The following is a 20877-nucleotide window of genomic DNA, read 5'->3' on the forward strand; positions in this document are numbered from 1 at the left end:
CCTTGGTGTATTGGGACAACGCCCTAATCAACTGAACTGCCGGGCCAGGGCTCTGTTATTTTCATCTTTGGTTAATTAGAGTGCCACTCTCCCTTTTGTTCCAGAAGTGTTTCATTGATTTTTCTTCATATTTTTATCTTCATACTTTCTTTAATTAATGTTTTTATGGTATTTTAAGCTTAAATTTTCTCCTAGAGCTTTTAAAAATTATGGGACAGTAAAGTTGTCTTCAGATGTCTTTTATCTCCACTCTAACACTGTTTGAGTTGGCTTTTAAGACATGCTTATTTTGCATAAATTTATCTTCAAGGAGAAGAGTTACTTCTAGCATTAATACTTCTGGGAATTGTTTCAAAATTCAAAATTCAGTTTATTGTCTTAATGATAATAAGATTTCCAGAAGTCTGGTTTTTGGTCCTGTATCCCCAAAGAATAGATTGGATTTTATTGTTTTAGTGGGGCTCTGTGTCATTTGGTTTGATCCTAGATCTTTCAGAAAGTTACAGTTAACTTTTAGTCTTCTTTCTAATTTATTCAGTACTTTAGAATAGTACTGCAAATATAGTTAAGCTGATAAATTGGGAAAGTAGTGATCTGCATTCTTTAGGTAAAATAATTTTAATGAAATATTAATGCAGTTAATAATGAATATATTTAAAGAGACTGTTTAATAAATGTTAATACTTTATGCAACTATTAGATAAAACTTTGTGGTGGCAGCAAGAAATATATTTTGTGATATAATTTTGGGTGAGCTATAGAAATTTGTATAGCCTTTTTTATAGTTAACTAAAGTTAAATGGTATCTAACTGTCCATTAGGACATATTTTGTTGCTTGATATATTTAACTAGTCTGATACATGATTATTGAAACAGACTAATTAAGACATAGTAGTTCATGTTGTGTGTGCGCGCAGGTGCACATGAACTGTTACATTATCAGAGAATTAAAAGTAATGAATTCCTGAATGGCTAATGAAGTACTTCAGTGAATGTTGTTATTCATTATTGATTTTCTGAATGTGATTGATAAAACACTGATTCTAGTTCCAGTTTTGCTCTTGATGCTCACTATAAATTATTTCCCTGTTGATAGGCTCAGATAATATAATTTTAAATGTTAATCTAAGACAGACATAATCAGGAAAAGTATGCTAAAAATCACAGAACATATCTAAAGGTAAAGTAGAAAAAATGATCCATCCACCACAGTATGGCTGCTTAGTGGAGTGATTAAGAGCAAGGCTAGTATCAAAGACTGCTAAGGTAAGTGGTTTCCTGGGTGTGCCTTTGGAGGCTGAACAGGCAAGTTGAGATGCTAGGCGAGGTGAAGGAGGTCACTCAGCTGAGAAAGTCAAGACTAAGACTCTGCTCCTCTACTCCAGGTACTTTGCTTTGTAATATGCCACAGCTGCTTTAGAGCGCTGCAGGTTGTCTTTGTGCCTCCATTCAAAACTTCCTACTTTTCCCAGTCACACATAAACACATATAAAGATGTTGGATTACTTAAGTACATCCTTCTGTATACTACGGAAATGGGAAGTTTATTCTGTAGTGGATCTCTGTGGAAGGGCCAGGGGAGGGAGGAGGTGGCTCCTGGCTACTGTTCAGGAAGGTTTCGGGTGGGAGTATAATAGGAGAGCATGAGACCCTCTAATGCCTTCGGGTGGGGGAAGACAGGAAGAAGTGAGAGAATATAAAGCACCCTGGCTCCTAGATGCTGGACCAATGAGTGTTTTTCAGTTTATGACAAATGTTAATCTGGTTTGGCAAACACTAATAAACATTGATACCTATTTGTAGATGTGGAAAAACTAATAAGGTCTTACTAATTTAGAGGAGGGAAAAATGTAGTGTAGGTGTTAAAAGTAATATTTTATTGTAATTCCCGAGAAAGCTTGTAAGTTTGTGACTAATATGGCATAATTACTAGTTCAGTTCATTATTTTATAGTGTTTCATTTAGATATATTAAGTATGTACTTTTCTTGCATTTTAGTCCCTATCTATGCAGCTGTCAGTCGGCATGCAACCAAAATTATTTATTTATTTAATTATTTTTAAAACTAGGGGCCCAGTGCACGAAATTCGTGCACTGGGTGTGTGTGGGGGGAGGGGAGTGTCCCTCAGCCCAGCCTGCCCCCTCTCACATACTGGGAGCCCTCAGGCATTGACCCCCATCACCCTCCGATCGCCTGATCGGCCCCTTGCCCAGGCCTGACGCCTCTGACCCAGGCTTCAGGCCTGGGCAAGGGGACCATCATATCCCCCCAATCCCCGGCTCCGCCCCCCCACCCAGGCCTGACGCCTCTGACCCAGGCTTCAGGCCTGGGCAAGGGGACCATCATATCCCCCCAATCCCCAGCTCCGCCCCCCCACCCAGGCCTGATGCCTCGGCCAGAGGAGTTGACCCTCATCACCCTCCGATCACCAATCACCGGATCGGCCCCTTGACCAGGCCTGAGGCCTCCGGCAGAGGTGTCAGGCCTGGGCAGGGGACCCCCAGCTCCCCACGGTTTCAGGCTCCGCCCCTGCCCAGGCCTAATGCCTCTGGCTGAGGTGTCCGGCCCGGGCAGCGGGGACCCGCAGCTGCAGCGGCCCCGCGATCGTGGGCTCCGCTTTAGGCCCAGGCAAGGGACCCCTAGCTCCCGGGACTGCCAGCTTCGACCGTGCCCAGCTCCCATCGCTGGCTCCACCCCTACTTCCTGCTATCACTGGCCAGGGCGGAAAAGGAGCCTGATTCTCCGATCATGGCTGGGGGGCAGGGCAAAGGCGGCCCCGGGGCCGCCTTTGCCCTGCCCCCCAGCTCTTAGCTCCCCCCTGGGTTTCCGATCACTGTCAGTGGCAGGGGGCTTCTTCCTGCTTTCCCTTTTGCCTCCCTGCATTGTGCCTACATATGCAAATTAACCGCCATCTTGTTGTCAGTTAACTGCCAATCTTAGTTGGCAGTTAATTTGCATATAGCCCTGATTAGCCAATGAAAAGGGTATCGTCGTACGCCAATTACCATTTTTCTCTTTTATTAGATAGGATATATTTTTATTGATTTCAGAGAGGAGGGGAAAGGGAAAGAGAAAGAGAAACATCAATGATGAGCGAGAACCATTGATTAGCTGCCTCCGGCACCAGGGATTGAGCCTGCAACCTGACATATGCCCTTTCTGGGAATCAAACCATGACCTTCTGGTTCATAGGTCAATGCTCAACCCCTGAGCTACACTGGCTGGGCCAACCAAAATAATTTAGATAAAACATTGAAAAAGTTTTATACAGTATATGAATTCCTTGGAACTATGACTAGCTCTGAAATCTTCCTGAGCATCATCCTCTCTTCTTCTGACCATTAGAATGGCCTGTTGGCTAGAGGACACATTGGAATAGTAACATCTCAATTTACTAGAAAGGCCACAAGGTTTTGGTCATAAAAGTTTTGTGGTTTAAATGAGACCCATTAGGCTCTTATGTATTGCAGCACACTTTAAAATGGACATTTAAAAAAGATAGTAGCTATAGTGTCCTAATGTTTTTGGTTTTAAGGGAAATTGAAGTTGATAATGAAGTAAGTCCAGTATAAAAAACTTAATACGTAATGTGTAGGGTAATGGATAGATGATAGGATTGGGAATCAGGAAATTTTAGCTGTCCTTATGTAGTTTTGTTGCTAAAGAAAACTTTTTTTTTTTGTCATTCTATCATTGTGGAAGTGGGATTATAAAGCTCTTACTCTTATTCTCTCTCAAGTAATGGAATGAGGCTAATCAAAATTGTGTGAACATTTATTGATACACAAGATGTATGGTTATTTGTTTTTTTCCCTTTGTTTTTTATTTTTTGAAGTTGTGGATCATTTCCCCTGTTTACTACTTTGTTTATTTTTCCTTGTCTGTGCCAGTTCTTTTTCAGATTATTTTCCTTTTTTGATTTTATATACATTTGCCCCCAGAATTTCATTATGAAAAAATTTATTTAAAAAAATATTTTTATTTATTTCAGAGAGGAATGTAGAGGGAGAGATAGAAACATCAATAATGAGAGAGAATCATTGATCGGTTGCCTCCTGCATGCCCCCTACTGGCAATCGAGCCCACAACCTGGGCATGTGCCCCTGACCTGAATTGAACCTGGGACTCTTCAGTCCTCAGGCTGACACTCTATCCAGTGAGCCAAACTGGCCAGGGCCATTATGAAAAATTTTAAATATACAGCAAAATCTAGAGGGAGAGAATAGAATTGATCTTTCTCCTTAATTCTTCAAATGTTTTTCTAATCTTTTGAGGGCCACCTAGTTCAGTGCCTACTTCCTCTTTTAAGCCCACTGTTATCTTCTTCTCTAAATTTATCATTATCCTTTATATTTAACTAGAGGCCCGGTGCATGAAAATTGTGCACTGGGGGCGGGGAGGGGCAGTCCCTCAGCCCGGCCTGTGCCCTTTTGCAGTCTGGTAACCCTCAGAGGATGTCTGACTGCCGCAGAGGCAGGAGAGGCTCCCACCACCGCCACTGTGCTTGCCAGCCGTGAGCCCGGCTTCTGGCTGAGCGGTGTGGGAGTGCACTGACCATCAAGGGGCAGCTCCTGCGTTGAGCGTCTGCCCCCTGGTAGTCAGTGCACGTCAGCAACTGGTCGTTCCGCTGTTCGGTCAATTTGCATATTAGCCTTTTATTATATAGGATAGTATAGTACTCAGTCATTTCACTGTATTACATTGCTCATTTTTTTTTTTTATGTCTTAGCCTTGGCATCTCTATCACCATACACTTCTTACCCCTTCTGCACTGTAAATTTCAAACTCCCTGAATGCAGACTTGCCTCCTATGCATTTCTTTCTCATATTCCCTGACACGTGGGTTCCTAGTGATAAATACTTGCTTTTCATTGGTTGCTGTACTTCTGACTCTTTTTCTCATTTGATTATGTGGATGTACAATGTAAAATAACATGGTTTTAATGCTCTTAAGCCTTTCTAGCAGTTGCTTAATTATTTGTAAATGTGTTACATAGTTGATATGTAAAATTGGACAACTATATGTTATAGATCAGCACAGTCCATTAGTATTGTTGAAAGAGCTGTCTCATAGTTTTTATATGAAGAGAACTTCACTAAATTAAAAAAAATTTCAATGGATTCTGATGTAGCTGCTCATGGTCTTTTAATCTGTGCTTTGAAGTGTTTTTTTTTTCTTCCTGGAATGAAATTCTTGGTTTTGGCTGTAGAAGAAATATGTTAATTAGATTATATTTAGTTGGTGAATTTGTGCCCACAAGAATGTGACTTTTAAAATGTTGCAAGTTGCTATAGTTCTTGCAGATAAGATTGTTTCCTGTTTTCTTTTGCATATTTAGTACTTCATATTTTTTTCCATGAAGTAGCCTTTCAGTTTGTCCATTTGTATAATTTGACATTCCAACTGTATTTTCAGTTCTCCCATCACTGATGCTTACAAATGCTAGTCATTCAAAATGTCAAAATTTGGATTTGACCCAAGAGTTACAAATAATATAAACTTTTTATATAAATACATCCAAATAGATGTTCTTAGGGGGAAGGAATAAATAAAGCATGGTGTTTATGGAATGGTTTTATACAATTAGGCTTTAGAATTGCTACATGCCCAAAGTATTTCTGTGAATTGCATACTGTGTCAGTTCATGAATTGTGTTATAAGAAAAGTAGTTAGTACTATTGACCTCAATACTACTGAAAATTCTAGTTGACAGAAATCAATATAATAGTTTGGAAAAAATGATGTATACTGAATTTAGACGGTTTTAGATCTTTCTAACATCATGACAAAATCTGCTTTATCTCTTTAAATTTTTATCTTGAAAATATTTGTATATATGTAGTTTTAAAAGTTGAATAATTCAAGGATTATTGAAACAGTAGTTACCCATCTCTTCTCTTCTGACCTCCAATTCCCAATCTTTAGTGGCAATCAGCTTCAATTTTTTTTTCTTTGTTCTGATTTTCAGAGGAAGGGAGAGGAAGAGAGAGATAGAAAAGAAACATCAATGCTGAGAGAGAATCATTGATCAGCTGCCTCCTGCATGCCTCCTGCTGGGGATTGAGCCTGAAACCTGGGTATTACAGGAATGGAACAGTGACCTCAACCACTGAGCCCTACTGCGGGGTAGTCAGCTTGCTTCTTGATGGCTTCTTTCTCTCAGGTTTAGGTTTCACCTTTCTTGGTCTTGTTAGGTTAATACCACTTTTTTTCCTTTCTAGCTTCCCAAATATTGTTAACTTCTTTCATCTGCTGTTATGTCTTTCCTTATTCTCTGTATCCTTATGGATTCTGTACTTCTAAAACAACTTTTTTTAAAAAATATATATTTTATTGATTTTTTACAGAGGGAAAGGGAGAGGGATAGAGAGTTAGAAATATCGATGAGAGAGAAACATCGATCAGCTGCCTCCTGCACGATCCCCACTGGGGATGTGTCCGCAACCAAGGTACATGCCCTTGACCGGAATCGAACCTAGGACCCTTGAGTCCGCAGGTCGACGCTCAATCCGCTGAGCCAAACCGGTTAGGGCAAATCATTTCTATTTTTTTTTTAAATATATTTTATTGATTTTTTACAGAGAGGAAGGGAGAAAGAGAGCTAGAAACATCGATGAGAGAGAAACATCGACCAGCTGCCTCCTGCACACTCCCCACTGGGGATGTGCCCGCAACCCAGGTACATGCCTTTGACCGGAATCGAACCCGGGACCCCTCAGTCCGCAGGCCAACGCTCTATCCACTGAGCCAAACCGGTTTCGGCTAAAACAACTTTAATTTTTTAAGGTGAGGTATCAGGAAGGAGTCAGGTTAGTCATGCTTAACTGAAGGCCTGCTTTCCCCCTACATTTCTTATTAATTTTAAAAATTGGGGATTTTTTATTTTATTTGGGTTGGCAAGGCAGATTTACTTTTGCACAAAAGGGTGCAATGCACCAGCAACATGACGGGCAAGCACACACAATGAGGATTCCTCTCTGCTTTGTATCTATTCCCTGACGAGTTACTGCACAGTACCCTGATTGACTGATGGGCGTGGCTTCACAGTCTGGCGCAAATGTCTAATCTGAGTAAAGCGGTGCAATAAGGGAGACTGGATGTCAGGGAATGGAAAATTTGGGGTTTTTAAATATAGGTATGCCAAACAAAGGCAGTCATATAGTTATATTGGCTATAAACTTTAGCTTGATAGATGGGCACCTTTTTTATCGCTGGTTACCATTGTGTTGGCAGGGGTTTGATTCCTGAGGCCTGTTGCAAACCCGTAATCCTCTCTCCTCTCCCCCTAGCAAAGAGTTTTATGCAGCCCATTAATGAACTTGATATTTGGCACGATTGTTGTCTTCTAGTTGGGGATAATTTAATTCTTTATTTAATTCTCTGTTCAGACCCTGTGCTGAGGGAAGAGAAACTTTCTTCATTCATTCAGCAGTCATTGAACACTTGCTCATGTGCTTAGGCATTTTGGATACAAGGAGGGGTGAGGCATGGTTGTTTCTTTCAAGGAACCATTATCTGTTTATCATTTCAGTAATATTAAAATCAGATGTTCTGGCAGAGGTATTCACAATTCTTTGACCCAGAATTCCATTTATAATGCTTTATAAAGGGAATAAAAATGTGCACAGAGATTTATATGTATAAGGTGTTCATTAAAATATTAATTATAAAAGCAATGAAAAGAAATGAATTTTAGTATTTCCATTATATTTTCTAGGTTTTCAATAAGAAACATGTTATTACTTAAATAATTAAAATTTTCTTTTAAAAAATCCGTTCTGGTGGATTTTCATGGGCGGGTGGATAGAGGTTAGACCAGTGATTGAATTCCATGATCAACTATCTAAAAGGAGTGGTAAAGTGATCATATCATGGTAGAGCCTCAGTTCCATCACTTATTTTATGTATGACTCTAACATATTGGTGGCTTAAAATTCTATAAACCTCAGTTTTTTTTTCTGTGTATAAAACAGGCATAATAAGTAATTATGAAGTTTGTTAAATGAAGAAGTATATGCAACCTAGAAATATAAAATAAGAAAAAGCTCAGAAATATTTGAGGCTCTTACTCTTACTGTTTTTCCTTATACCTATTCCCTCCTTAATAGTTTTTTTTCGTACCCTTCATCTAGTCAGTCCAAGTCAGGAATGGCAATGTTTGTTTGGTCTGACAACTTCCATTGCTTTGCAGTAGCATTCTAGAGGTTTCTGATGCTTTGCCAAGCTCCATAGAGCTGTCACCTGTTACCTGTGTTGGCCAGTTTTGAAGGAAGGGAAATAGCAGTACATGTGCCTTGGAATTGCCATACTTGCTGTAAAACTTCTTTTGCCTCTTTATACACATACTAGAGGCCTGGTGTAGGAAATTCATACACGCGGGAGGGTCCCTCAGCCCCGCCCTCTCGCAGTCCGGGAGCCCTTGGATAATGTCCGACTGACTGCTTAGGCCTGCTCCCCACAGGGGTGCGAGCCTAAGCCAGGAGTCGACATCCTTAGTGCTACCGTGGAGGCGGGAGAGGCTCCTGCCACTGCTGCAGTGCTTGCCAGCCGTGAGCTCATCTTCTGGCTGAGTGGCTCTCCCCTTGTGGGAGTGCACTGACCACCAGGGGGCAGCTCCTGCGTTGAGCATCTGCCCCCTGGTGGTCAGTGCGTGCCATAGCAACAGGTAGTTCCACCTTTTGGTCAATTTGCATGTTAGCCTTTTCTTGTATAGGATTTTCTCCCTGTTCTCTTTTGGGCTTTATCTACTTTTTGTTTTTGTACCTTTAAAAAAAATGTTTTGGCTGTAACTGTTGTTGTTTTATAGCATGAATTATTCTTCATAATAAGGTAGTAATCTAGTGCTAGCCTTAGGTCCTTTTTAGCCCTGCTGCTTATAGACCTCTTATGAAATGCAAATATAGCTGGTTTGACTTGGTCATGACTCATTTAAGGAAGATTAGATTTTGTGTGAACTTTTTCTTCTTACTCCCCTGAGTAGAAAGTTCCTGCTCTGTATAGTATAGGTAACCAAATGTAAAGGAACTTTTCTATAAGGGATTATGGTGTCCTTTTAGGGGAGATAGATTATGACCAGAAAGTTTTTTTGTGTTAAATGGCATAAACTTTAAGTTTTTTTTTCTGAGGGTATGTAGTAATAACAACCAATAAATTATAATCGGTGATTAATGAAATAGCCCTTAGTATACAATGCAAAAATTATTTTACTTTTTAACACATTTTGGAAATTACATAGAAATGAACTTATGGACACCATAAAAAGGTTCTACTTTAAAAAAATATTTTTTTTTATTAATTTTAGAGGGAATGAAGAGGGAGGGAGAGAGAGCTGGAAATATAGGTGTTTTCCTGTGTCATCGCTCTCTTTAACTGTGTTCCTTTGAAATAAATTTAAAATTGGTTAGACATTTCTCATATTCTAAATTAGGAAAATGATTATTCAAATTTAGAAAAATCATTTTTCCAAGACTGCACAGGAAAAATCCATGCTTGAATGTGAACAACACTTTTGTGTTTCTTTGGAGAGATTAAAAATAATCTTTTTTCCCCTGTGAAGGTGAGGCAGTAAATCTTACCCCTACTTGATGTGTGTCAGAATTCTTGGTGGCAGTAAAATCCAATTCAAGCATATCATGTATTTCAAAAGGATATTGGGTAGAGCTCAGTGGTTCATCAAATTGTTGCATGGGTTAGAGAACCAGATTTAGGACTTAAGCAACCAGAAACAATTCCCCAAATCACATTGCACAATGATTCCCACGAGGATGCCAGCACCATCTAGAGACAGACTGATAGACGCCACAGCCTGCCCCAGTGACTGTAGCTCTGGATGACTGTAAATGCTGCCACCTCTGCCCTGGACTTGACCTGGCTGCAATTATTCCACTATTAGTATGAGAGAGAATTCCTTCTGGTCTCCACTTTTCTTGCTCACTAGTTGCCCATTTCTAGGCTGGGCTGGGCTGGGCATATATGTTTGGCAGAGTCCATGTATAGGACATGTGGGAAAGTGTTTGACCATTTGAAGTTATAAGATGAGAGGAAGTTCTCAAATTTAAGATGTAGAAAACTATTTGACTTTCTAAAATCATAAAGTGGGGAAGTTCCCAAACTCACGAAGAGAAAGGCAGACAGAAAGAATGAAAGATGTTCACTGCACCCAATGCTTTATTTTATTTTTGTTTGTTAATCCTCACCTGAGGATATTTTTCCATTTATATTTTTAGAGAAAGTGGAAGGAATGGGGAGAGACAGAGAGAAACAGCAATGTGAGAGAGACACATGGGCACAGGCCCTGACTGGGGTCAGGGATGGAGCCTACAATCAAGGTACACACCCTCGACTGGAATCCAACCCACGACCCTTCATTGTGTAGGCCAACGCTCTATTCACTGAGCCAAACCAGCTAGGGTGCATCTGATGTTTTAGCTGTGATATGTATTGAGCCTTCACTATGTGCTAGGCACTATGCTAAGTGTCTTACAAGATTATTGCACATCATCCCCACATTAGACATGAGGTAATAGGCCAAAAGAGAGTAAGTAACCTATTCAAGATCATAGTTAATCAGGGCAGAGCTGGGACACAATCTCAGAGCTCTAATTCCAAAGACTATGATTTCATAACCTCTGTATTAAACTGTTTTAATTCCCCCTGACATATTTAGCTCAAAATCCTATAAATAAATCTGTCAGGTTGACTCTACTAAGTTTATTAAAATCTTAAGTATGGCATGTATATGTATTTAGGCATTTTAAAGATAGTTGAAAATTTGTGGCTTTAATTTTACCTATTTTTAACTAATTGAATAATTTCTGATTCTTTTTCACATTTAGTAACTTACTGTAATGCACTTTGCCACACACTTCATCCTGATAAAATTCTGTCTCTCTGAGTATCAGTGTTTGGAAGCCACTTATTGAATGTAAGAGAGTCAGGTCATCAAGGAGAGGGGACATAGAATGACCAAGACCAAGGCAGGGCCTAGTATGGAAGACAAATATGTAAATAAGTAAGATGCAATGTACTAAGTGCCATAGTGATACACACACACACACACACACACACACACACACGGGAGTATCAGACAAATATATATTGAAGGACTGGGAGCACGTTATCCTACAAAGTGGTAGTTTTTTTAAAATATATTTTTTATTTATTTCAGAGAGGAAGGAAGAGGAAGAGAGAGATAGAAACATCAATGATGAGAGAGAATCCTTAATAGGCTGCCTCTTGCACGCCTCCCACAGGGAATTGAGCCTGTAACCCAGGCATGTGACCTGACCAGGAATCGAACCCAGAACTCTGACCTGGTTCATAGGTCAAGCCACACCGGCTTAGCTCAAGTGGTACCCTTTGTTATTTGTAATGGTTGAAAAACAATGAAATTTTCCCTCTGCTTTAGGAAAGTCATTGAGGCCCCCCCACCTCCCCTTTTTAAGTTAGAATTAATGCTATCTCTAGAATAAACCGTAAGTTTTAAGCCTCTACCAGTTTGTATTTTAAAATCGATTGGTGTACTTCTATTTGAAAACTAAAAAAAAATTTGCTATCTAGGAGTTATAAACTGGAGCTGTTATTTAACTTGGGACTTGTACAATTTGGTTTTGGGGGAAAGTTGTAAAGAAACTCCTGTAAGTTACTATAATGTCAGTCATGCTAGACTATTCCTCATAAATTTCTTGTTAATTATTCATTTAGTACAAGTCTGTCTGTACTGCAGATTTTTCTATGCTACCAAAGCAGCATTTTATAATGATGTAATTTTATTCACTTGTGCTTTTGGGACTAAATGGGCAGCTATAATTTTTGTTAAAGTGAGTAGATCAAATGCCCTTCCACACAGACATTCTTGTAGACCTAGCATGTCAAACTCAAAGGCTAACACGGGCCAAATAAATGAGGAAATGAGGCATGTGGCCCACGAGTTTGACATGCTTGTTGTAGACTGTCCACTTGTGAGTTGAGTGTTAGAGAAGTATTTGATATAAGGTAAATGCCCATGACATGAAAAGTCATTTTTGTCCTCTTTAAGCATTACATTTTTAATATTTAATATACTATGCTTTTTGTCCTTACCTCCCCTCCTGAACTGTTTTAGTGGACCAGCAATCTTCAAATGGGCAATAGTCCATTTATTTATTTATTGTATTTTTTAATATTTTTATTGATTTCAGAGAGGAAGAGAGAGGGAGAGAAAGATAGAAACATCAATGATGAGAGAGAATCATTGATCGGTTGTTTCCTGCACACCCCCTACTGGTGATTGAGCCTGCAACCCGGACATGTGCCCTTGACTGGAATCGAACCTAGAACTCTACAGTCCACAGGCAGACACTCTATCCACTGAGCCAAACCAGCTAGGGCAATAGTCCATTTATTAAGCTATTAGGTTGAATCCAGGATGTTGGTATATACAGTTTCTTATCTTTTTATTTATTTACTAGAGGCCTGTTGCACGAAGAGATTCGTGCAATAGGACTTCCCTTCCCCTGGCTGCTGGCACCGGTTTTCCTCCGGCACCCGGGACCCAGGCCTTCACTCCGGTCGGAGCCTTCAGTCTTCGAGGCTCTGGACGGAGCCTTCAGTCTTTGCTCCGCCGCTTCGCCCCTACGTATGCAATTTAACCGCAATCTTTGTTGGATTAATTTGCATACTCTCCTGATTGGCTGGCAAGCATAGCGGAGGGATGGTTAATTTACATGTTTGTCTATTACTAGGTAAGATTTTTATTTTTCATTACATGCTTTTTAATATATTAATGGCATTATGTATGTTCAGTCAGCTGCTCTTTAAAAAAAAAAAACTTCACCAGAGAACATGTTTTTATTTATTTTTAGATTTTTATTATTTTTTAAAATATATTTTTATTGATTTCAGATAGGAAGGGAGAGGGAGAGAGAGATAGAAACATCAATGATGAGAGAGAATCATTGATTGGCTGCCTCTTGCAACACCCCTGCTGCGGATGGAGCCCGCAACTGGCCATGTGCGCTTGACTGGAATCAAACCCAGGGCCCTCTAGTCCGCAGTCCAACGCTTTATCCAGTGAGCCAAACCGGCTGGGGCAAGAACATGTTTTTATTGATTTTAGAGAGAGAGGAAAAGGGTGGGGGGGGGGAGAGAGAGAGAGAGAGAGAAAGAGAGAGAGAGAGAGAGAGAGAGAGAGAGAGAGAGAGAGAGAGAGAGAGAAAGAAAGAGAGAAAGAGAGAAAAAGAAAGAAAGGACATTGATGTGAGAGAGAAACATTGATCTGTTGCCTCCCGTACATTGCACTAACCAGAGATCAAACCTACAACCTGGGTATGTGCCCTGACCGGGAATTGAACCTTCAGTTCACAGGACAACACTCCATCCAATTGAGCCACACCTGCCAGGGCCACAGTTTCTTATCTTTATGAACATTAGCTAAGGATGAGTTTAATTAGTCATAGAAGAAATGTCATGCTGGGCCAGAGCAGTGAACCCTCTAGCCCCGCCTGTGCTAAAGAGCTACCCCCAAGGAAACAGGTTACTTACTGAATTCTGTCATTCCTAAAGGACTCATGGGCCATTTTCTGTTCTCCCTTAACTTATATACTCAGAATTCATGCGTTTATTTAAACTCTTCAACATTGCAGTCTGTCTGGTTACATATGTTATGTATGCATTAAGTTAAAATACCTATTATAGATTTGTTGGAATAAATGATTCTGGGGGGGAAATACCACTTATAATGTGAACTAAAGTTCTGTCCTTACTTATAAGCTGCTGCAGTTTCTCCACCTGTAAAATATAAAGTGATTTCACAAGTTTATTGTTTCCTACTCTCAAAATCTTTTCTTTTATTTCTAATATGGCCAATTTATGAGTTTTGTCTTTCTTATCCTCCTTCCCAGCATTTCACCCCCCTGCATGCTATTTAAATATAGACTATTAAGTTCTTTATGTATAATGAAGGAGACACAAATTATGGAGGGCCACTGAATTCCTTTGAATTATCCGATGGCTGTAACTAAAAGTTTTGTGTATTTTAGGAGAAAGAATTATATAGCTGCAGGTCAGAGAAAACAGGTATAGCTTATATTGAATATTTGGGATATGGGTTTACTGAAGGTTCTTTCATGTGACATGGATTCTACTTTTCTATTTGTTGGAAACCAATAATGGAATAGCTATCACTTAGAAGTGATTAGGTTAATCATGAATGAATAGTAAGTAGTGAGCTGTGCTATGCCTAACTTACTCTTACTAGTTCCTTAGACCTAAATGTAGCATATTCTTGTGATTCATCCCTTTAATGCTATGAGAAATGCTCACCTGTCCGAATTCAAATAACAGGCTCAGAGACACAAAGTATGGCGAAAATGAGACTTGTCATGTGGTCTTGCAAGATTGGATGTCTGGTTGAACAGGCACACTTGGAGCTGTGATCACAGGCTATTTATTCCTAGTGTGCAAGAATCCCTCCCCCGGTTTCTCATGGGCTGAGTTCTATGGGTTAATAGTTTTACCTGTACTTCACCTAGGTCTTATTGCCTCCTATTGGGTTATTTAAAAAAAAATAATGGGCTGAGGCCTCATCTAGTTGTCTCCACCTCCCTTTGTCTAGTTGTGGGGGGTGGATCTTCCTGGAAAATGTGTTGCTGGTCATGTACTAGGTGTACCGGTTAATAATGGCGGATTTTATAATCAAAGAAAACACCATAATTTCAAGAGAAACATCAAAAGTGCTTTATTCAAAGTAATGTCCATCGCTAGCTACACATTTCCTCCATCTTCAGGTAATTTGTGGATACCGTCCCAATAGAACTTTTCTTGTTTTGAGGCAAACCACTCAGAGACCCAATTTTCCACTTCTTCGTATGTTTTGAAGTGCTGCTCAGAAAGTGCGTGTGCCATCGATTGGAACAAGTGGCAATCTGAAGGAGCAAGATCTGGTGAATACAGTGGGTGGGTTAATACTTCCTAGGCAAGATCTTTAACGTGTCTTTAACTGGTTTTGAAGTGTTTGATGGTGCGTCATCATGAAGCAAAATTACTTTGCTGTGTCTTCTGGCACATTCTGGTCATTTCACGATCAAAGCATGGTTCATATTGATTATTTGTCAGTAGCGATCATATTAATGGTATCATCTGGTTTTAGAAACTCATAATACACCACACCTTCCGGATCCCACCAATCGCAGAGAGCATTGTCTTCTTTCTGAAGCGATTTGGCCTTGCAGTTGATGTTGATGGTTGACCTGGATCAACCCATGATTTTGTGCTTTTGGGATTCTCAAAATAAATCCACTTTTCATCACTAGTCACAATTCGATGCAAAAAAGACTTTCTTTCGTGCTGTTGAAGCAACATTTTACTGATGACTTTTCAGTTTTCCGTTTGTCTTTCGTTCAGTTGATGTGGCACCCATTTTCCTTCCTTTAAAATCTTTCCCATTGCTTGTAAATGATAGGAAATTGTTTGCTGAGCAACGTTTAATCTTTCCGCAAGCTGTTTTTGAGTTTGACACGCATCTTCATCCAATAATGCTTGCATTTGTTGGTCTTCAAACTTTTTTGGTTGACCTGGACGTTCTTTATCTTTCACCTTGAAATCATCACTTTTAAAGCATTTAAACCAGCATTCACAAGTATCTTGAGATGGAACATGTTCACCATAAGCTTCCCGAAGTATATGATAACTTAATTAAAACTTCCTGCAAATGCTCTTTTTTTGGCATGAAATTCTACATTTTTAAGCGTAAAAATATCTATGATGTTAACACCTTCAGCAAATTTGACATATGAAGTTTTAAATGCTGTAAATACAACAAAATAGTATGCATATCAAATCGCATATGTATCAACATATGTGTAAATACCTATTGAAAAAAATCCGCATTATTAACTGGTACAACCTAGTATACAGTTCTTTGTTCTTATACCCTTTCCCTTCTTCCCTACATCCTGTTTGCCCTGGGAAAATTCAGTAACCGACTGGCAACATGCTGTTAGTTTCCTCCATTAAAAGTTGATTATGTGCCCTAACCGGTTTGGTTCAGCCCAAGGACTGAAGGGTCCCGGGTTCGATTCCCGTCAAGGGCATGCACCTTGGTTGTGGGCTCCATCCCCAGTAGGGGGCATTCAGGAGGTAGCTGATCGATGTTTCTTTCTCATTGATATTTTTAACTCTCTATCCCTCTCCTTTCCTCTCTGTAAAAATCAATAAAATATGTATTAAAAAAAAAGTTGAGTATGCTGAAGATGGGTCAAAGAGGCCTATTTCCTACAATGCCACAGTTTACTTATTAATGTGTAACAGTAAACCTTTCCCTTTTGCCTTTTTATCTAAAGCAACTTTGGAACAGTGGAACAAAATTTCTTAAATGAGCAGCCTGGATTTATGTCACTCCTGTGGGGCAAATGTGATATTTGTGACTAATATCTTTATTCCAGTTTACTGCAGATTATAATAGTGAAAAAGAAAGACTGACGTTTTGTATCCCGGCACTCTCTCTTTCTGGTTTGGACAAAATATTTAACCACTCCACATGCTTTGTTAATACCTTTCCCATAGGGAAATTCTGAGAATTGTCAACTAATGTAAACACTTGACACACAGAGTTTCTCAATAAAGGATACTTTAAAATTACTAACTTTCTTTCAAGTGACTGGACTTGTTAAAGTCTGATTTCCAAATGAGCGGGGGCATTTCTGCAAAAAAAACTCAAGAGTTCTTCCCTCCTCCCCAAACAAAATAGATTTTAACATTAAATTTCATCCTCCAACTCTTAGAACCCCTGCTGATTGTTTTCATTGTCCTCTTGGTTTATTTTTGTACCTAAGGTCCATAGGCACATAACAAGTGCTTTGTGAAACTTAAACTAAGTAAAAAGAAATTGTTCAGATGAAAGGTATGTGGATAAGTCAGTTTTGGGGCAGTTCTAGAGAACTCTTGCCAGAACTGGTATCTTTGTTTTGGTCTCAGAGACTATTAAATGTGATCACTGAGTCATACTTGCTGTTTTCTCTGTCCCCTGGCTATCTCTCTTAAGACCCTGAGCTTGGCAGCCATAAGATGTTTAAAACAGAGTAGGCCTTACTCCAGAGGGAGTTTGTTTATTTAAAGAAAAATAATTAAGTTCAAACATCCCAACTATGTCATAGCTAGTCTAGTCATGTTAGTGAGTTCTTTTGATTCTTTCTGGTGGTCATGGTGCCTGAGGTAGCAGATACATTTGAAAGTAGTTAAACTTTTCCTGAGATTAATTGGAACTTTATCATGTAATCCCTACAGAAATCCTTAAAGGAGTGGGAGGAAAGGGAATGCTATTTATTTTGCTATTTTTTTTTTATAATGGAAGCCATTTGATTTAAATGTTTAACCCCCTCCTTTCTAGTGTTATGATATAGATGATTTAAAAACAAAACAAAACAAAAACAAAACAAAAAACTACACTGTAGTAGCTGTATCTTCATTAATTCTTTGAGGTTGGGACCCTAAGAATCGTTTGGACAGTAGCTCTATAGATGTTTAGACACAAAAATCGGTGACTTTGTGTTTCAAATGATTGTCGTCTCCAAAATTTATGGCTGAATTTTCCTAGCATATTCTCTCCCAGATAGGAAAATCTGATGCAGAGGTTTTGGGCTTGCCTAGGGAACAAGGGTATATCTCTTTGAGATAACTTGTAAAAACAGTTCTAAGGGAGGTGGAGGAGGAATAAGCCCAAGAGGTATCTGGTGTCATAGTCCGAGGGAAAGACAAATCCCAAGGCCCTGAGAACATGCTTGATGCCTTTAAGGACAGGAAAGAGACCAATGTGGCTAGAATGGACTGAACAACATGGAGAGTGGTAGGAAGTGAGGTTAGAGAGATGGGGAAGGGAAATTTCACACCATGGTCCTATGCCTTTTTAAGGACTTTGGCTTTTATACTAGTGAGGAGGATTTAATTAGAGGGTTTTGAGCAGAGGAATGACATGATCTGACTTTCTTTTGAAAAGGACTAATCTGACTGCTTTGTTGAGGTGAACAAGGGAGTGGGAGATCAGATAGGAAACCATTATAGTAATGCAGGTGAGAAATAAGGTGGCTTGGTCCATGGTGATAGGGTGGTAATATGGTGGATATCATTTGGAACTGGAGCTCCCAGGATGAATACTTAATGGATAGTGATGAGTACTTCTGCACATAATATCTGGTTGAACCATTTTTAATGGTGTTAGGATTAATCACTGGGTTCAAGTTTTGTCAACTTGATTTATCCATTATAACATTTCCCATCAGCCTATTATTACCTAATGGTTTTAACATTCATTGATCATTTTTAAATATCTATTATTTCATTAGGGGTTACAAAATGCTGATTTTCTTTTTATTTAAAATTTTTTTTTATTGATTTCAGAGAGGAAGGGAGAGGGAGAGAGAGATAGAAACATCAATGATGAAAGAGAATCACGCCTCACACTGGGGATCAAGCCTGCAACTTGGGCATATGCCCTGACCAGGAATCAAACCATGACCTCCTGGTTCATAGGTTGACGCTCAATCACTGAGCCATGCTGGCTGGGCAAAATGCTGATTTTCCAATCCTCCCATTCCTTTTATATTTAAACTAGAGGCCCGGTGCACAAAAATTTGTGCACATGGGGGGGAGGGGGGGCCCTCAGCCCAGCCTGTGCCCTCTCGCAGTCTGGGACCCCTCGGGAGATAACGACCTGCTGGCTTAGGCCTGCTCCCGGGTGGCAGAGGGCAGGTCTAATCCCCAGGTGCAGCCCCTGGTTGCGCTCAGAGCAGGGCCGATTGGGGAGTTGGGGCGCCGCCCCCTGTCATGCAAAGAGCAGGGCGGATTGGGAGGTTGCGATGCCATCCTCAGTCACGCTCAGGGTAGGGCCGATTGGGGGGTTGGGGCACCGCCCCCTGTCACACTCAAGGCAGGGTCCATGGGGAGGTTGCGGCACCACCCCCTGTCACGCACAGAGCAGGGCCAATCCGGGGGTTGGGGCGCTGCCCCCTGTCACGCACAGAGCAGGGTCGATCAGGGGGTTGAGGAGCTCCCCCCTGTCACTCACAGAGTAGGGCCGATAGGTGAGTTGGGGCACTGCCCCCTTTCACACACAGAGCAGGGCCCGTGGGGGGGGGGAGGGGTTGGGGCGCCGCCCTCTATCACCCACAGAGCAGGACCGATCAGGGGGTTGGGGCGCCGCCACTCTCACACTCAGGGCAGGACTGATGGGGAGGTTATGGCTCTACCCCGTCACACACAGAGCAGGGCCTGTGGGGTGGGGGGGTTGGGGCGCCGCACCCTGTCACACACAGAGCCGCAGGGTGATCAGGGGGTTGGGGAGCTCCCCTCTATCAGGCACAGAGCAGGGCTGATCAGGGGGTTGGGGCGCCTTCCCCTGTCATGAACAGAGCAGGGCAGATAGGGAGGTTGTGGCCCCGCCCCCTGTCACACACAGAGCCGCAGGGCTATCAGGGGGTTTGGGCACTGCCCCCTGTCATGCTGATCCCGGTGCCGGGAGGCCTCGCGGCTCCGCTGATCCTGGTGCTGGGAGGCATATTACCCTTTTACTATATAGAATAGAGGCCTGGTGCATGGGTGGGGGCTGGCTGGTTTGCCCTGAAGGGTGTCCTGGATCAGGGTGGGGGGCCCCACTGGGGTGCCTGGCCAGTCTGGGTGAGGGGCTGAGGGCTGTTTTCAGGCTGGGACTGAAGCTCCCAACTGCTCCTTTTTTTCTTTTTCTTTTTTTATTCTGGGCCAGCTTTAGCTCTGGCTCCAGCTCTGAGGCCTCTGCTGCTGAAAACAGGTATCTGGTTTGTTTGGGTTCTGTAATCGAAACAATGTATAACTCCAGCTCTGAGATCCTGGCTCGCTGAAAGCAGGTTTCTGGGGTTTTGTTTAGCTTCTATATTTGTTACAGTGTTTCTTAAACTGCAAGCTCAGAGGCCGGCAAGGCAGGCGGGGAACGTTGCAGTCCTCCGTCACTGAAGCAAACAAGCCTCATGTTAGTTTCAAGCTGCCTGGCTGCCGGCCGCCATCTTGGCTGGCAGTTAATTTGCATATCATGCTGATTAGCCAATGGGAAGGGTAGCGTTCGTATGCTAATTACCATGTTTCTCTTTTATTAGATAGGATTTGGAATCCTATAAAAAAGGATTATTGACTTCTTGATTACCCTGGGGTATTTTTCATACAAGAAAGCCAGGATAAATACTTGATTATTCCCCTTTATCAAATGTCAGATAATAAGTTAGTGCCCTAGCAACATCCAAAGATGTCCTATGTGTTTAATGTTTCAATCAATGGTAGTTTGATGTTCATTTGATTTTAAAATACATCTTCAAAGTAAAAATTATAAAATAAGGTTTATTCTTAGACATCTTCCATTTCTATCCCTTCTACCCTGTTTTCTCTTTTCTCTAATAGATAACTGTTTAAAAATGGTTTCAATTTATCTTTCCATTGCTTCTTTTTGAAAGAGAAAAAAGCAAATTTGTATCAATATTTGCATTCCCCCAATTTTTACAAGAAGTGTAGCATTTTGTGGAATACTGATGAGCTATAGGATAGAAAGGAGCTCCCAAGTTTCCTTGAGGGTTATTTTTGAGACCTGTCAACCTTTCACTCTGTATGATAGATTTTCTCTTAGATTCTTAACTGTCTTAACAACCAGCACATTTTAGGAACATACATATTTTAAAAAGAAAAAGACCTTCACCCACACCATTTGACAATTTTAGCACAATCACATGTCCAGCAATTCCCCTTTCAGTAGTCTTTCCCAAAAGTTGCACTAATACAGTTACAAAGTGACACATGCCTTTCTTCTGTTCCTTGAAGGTTGGGATCATGTCTTGTCTTTTAATTAGGGACTTTGTTTATTGGACAACAAAGCAACAAAGA

General features: G+C 40.7%; 1 protein-coding gene across 4 annotated transcripts in view; it reads left to right on the forward strand.

The window, feature by feature from the left end:
* FRS2 (fibroblast growth factor receptor substrate 2) overlaps positions 1-20877 on the forward strand; it is a 116657-nt gene that overhangs the window by 34057 nt on the left and 61723 nt on the right. The gene's annotated exons all lie outside the window — the stretch shown is intronic.

This window comes from Myotis daubentonii, chromosome 2 (genome assembly GCF_963259705.1).
Source record: "Myotis daubentonii chromosome 2, mMyoDau2.1, whole genome shotgun sequence".
Classification (NCBI taxonomy): Eukaryota; Metazoa; Chordata; class Mammalia; order Chiroptera; family Vespertilionidae; genus Myotis; species Myotis daubentonii.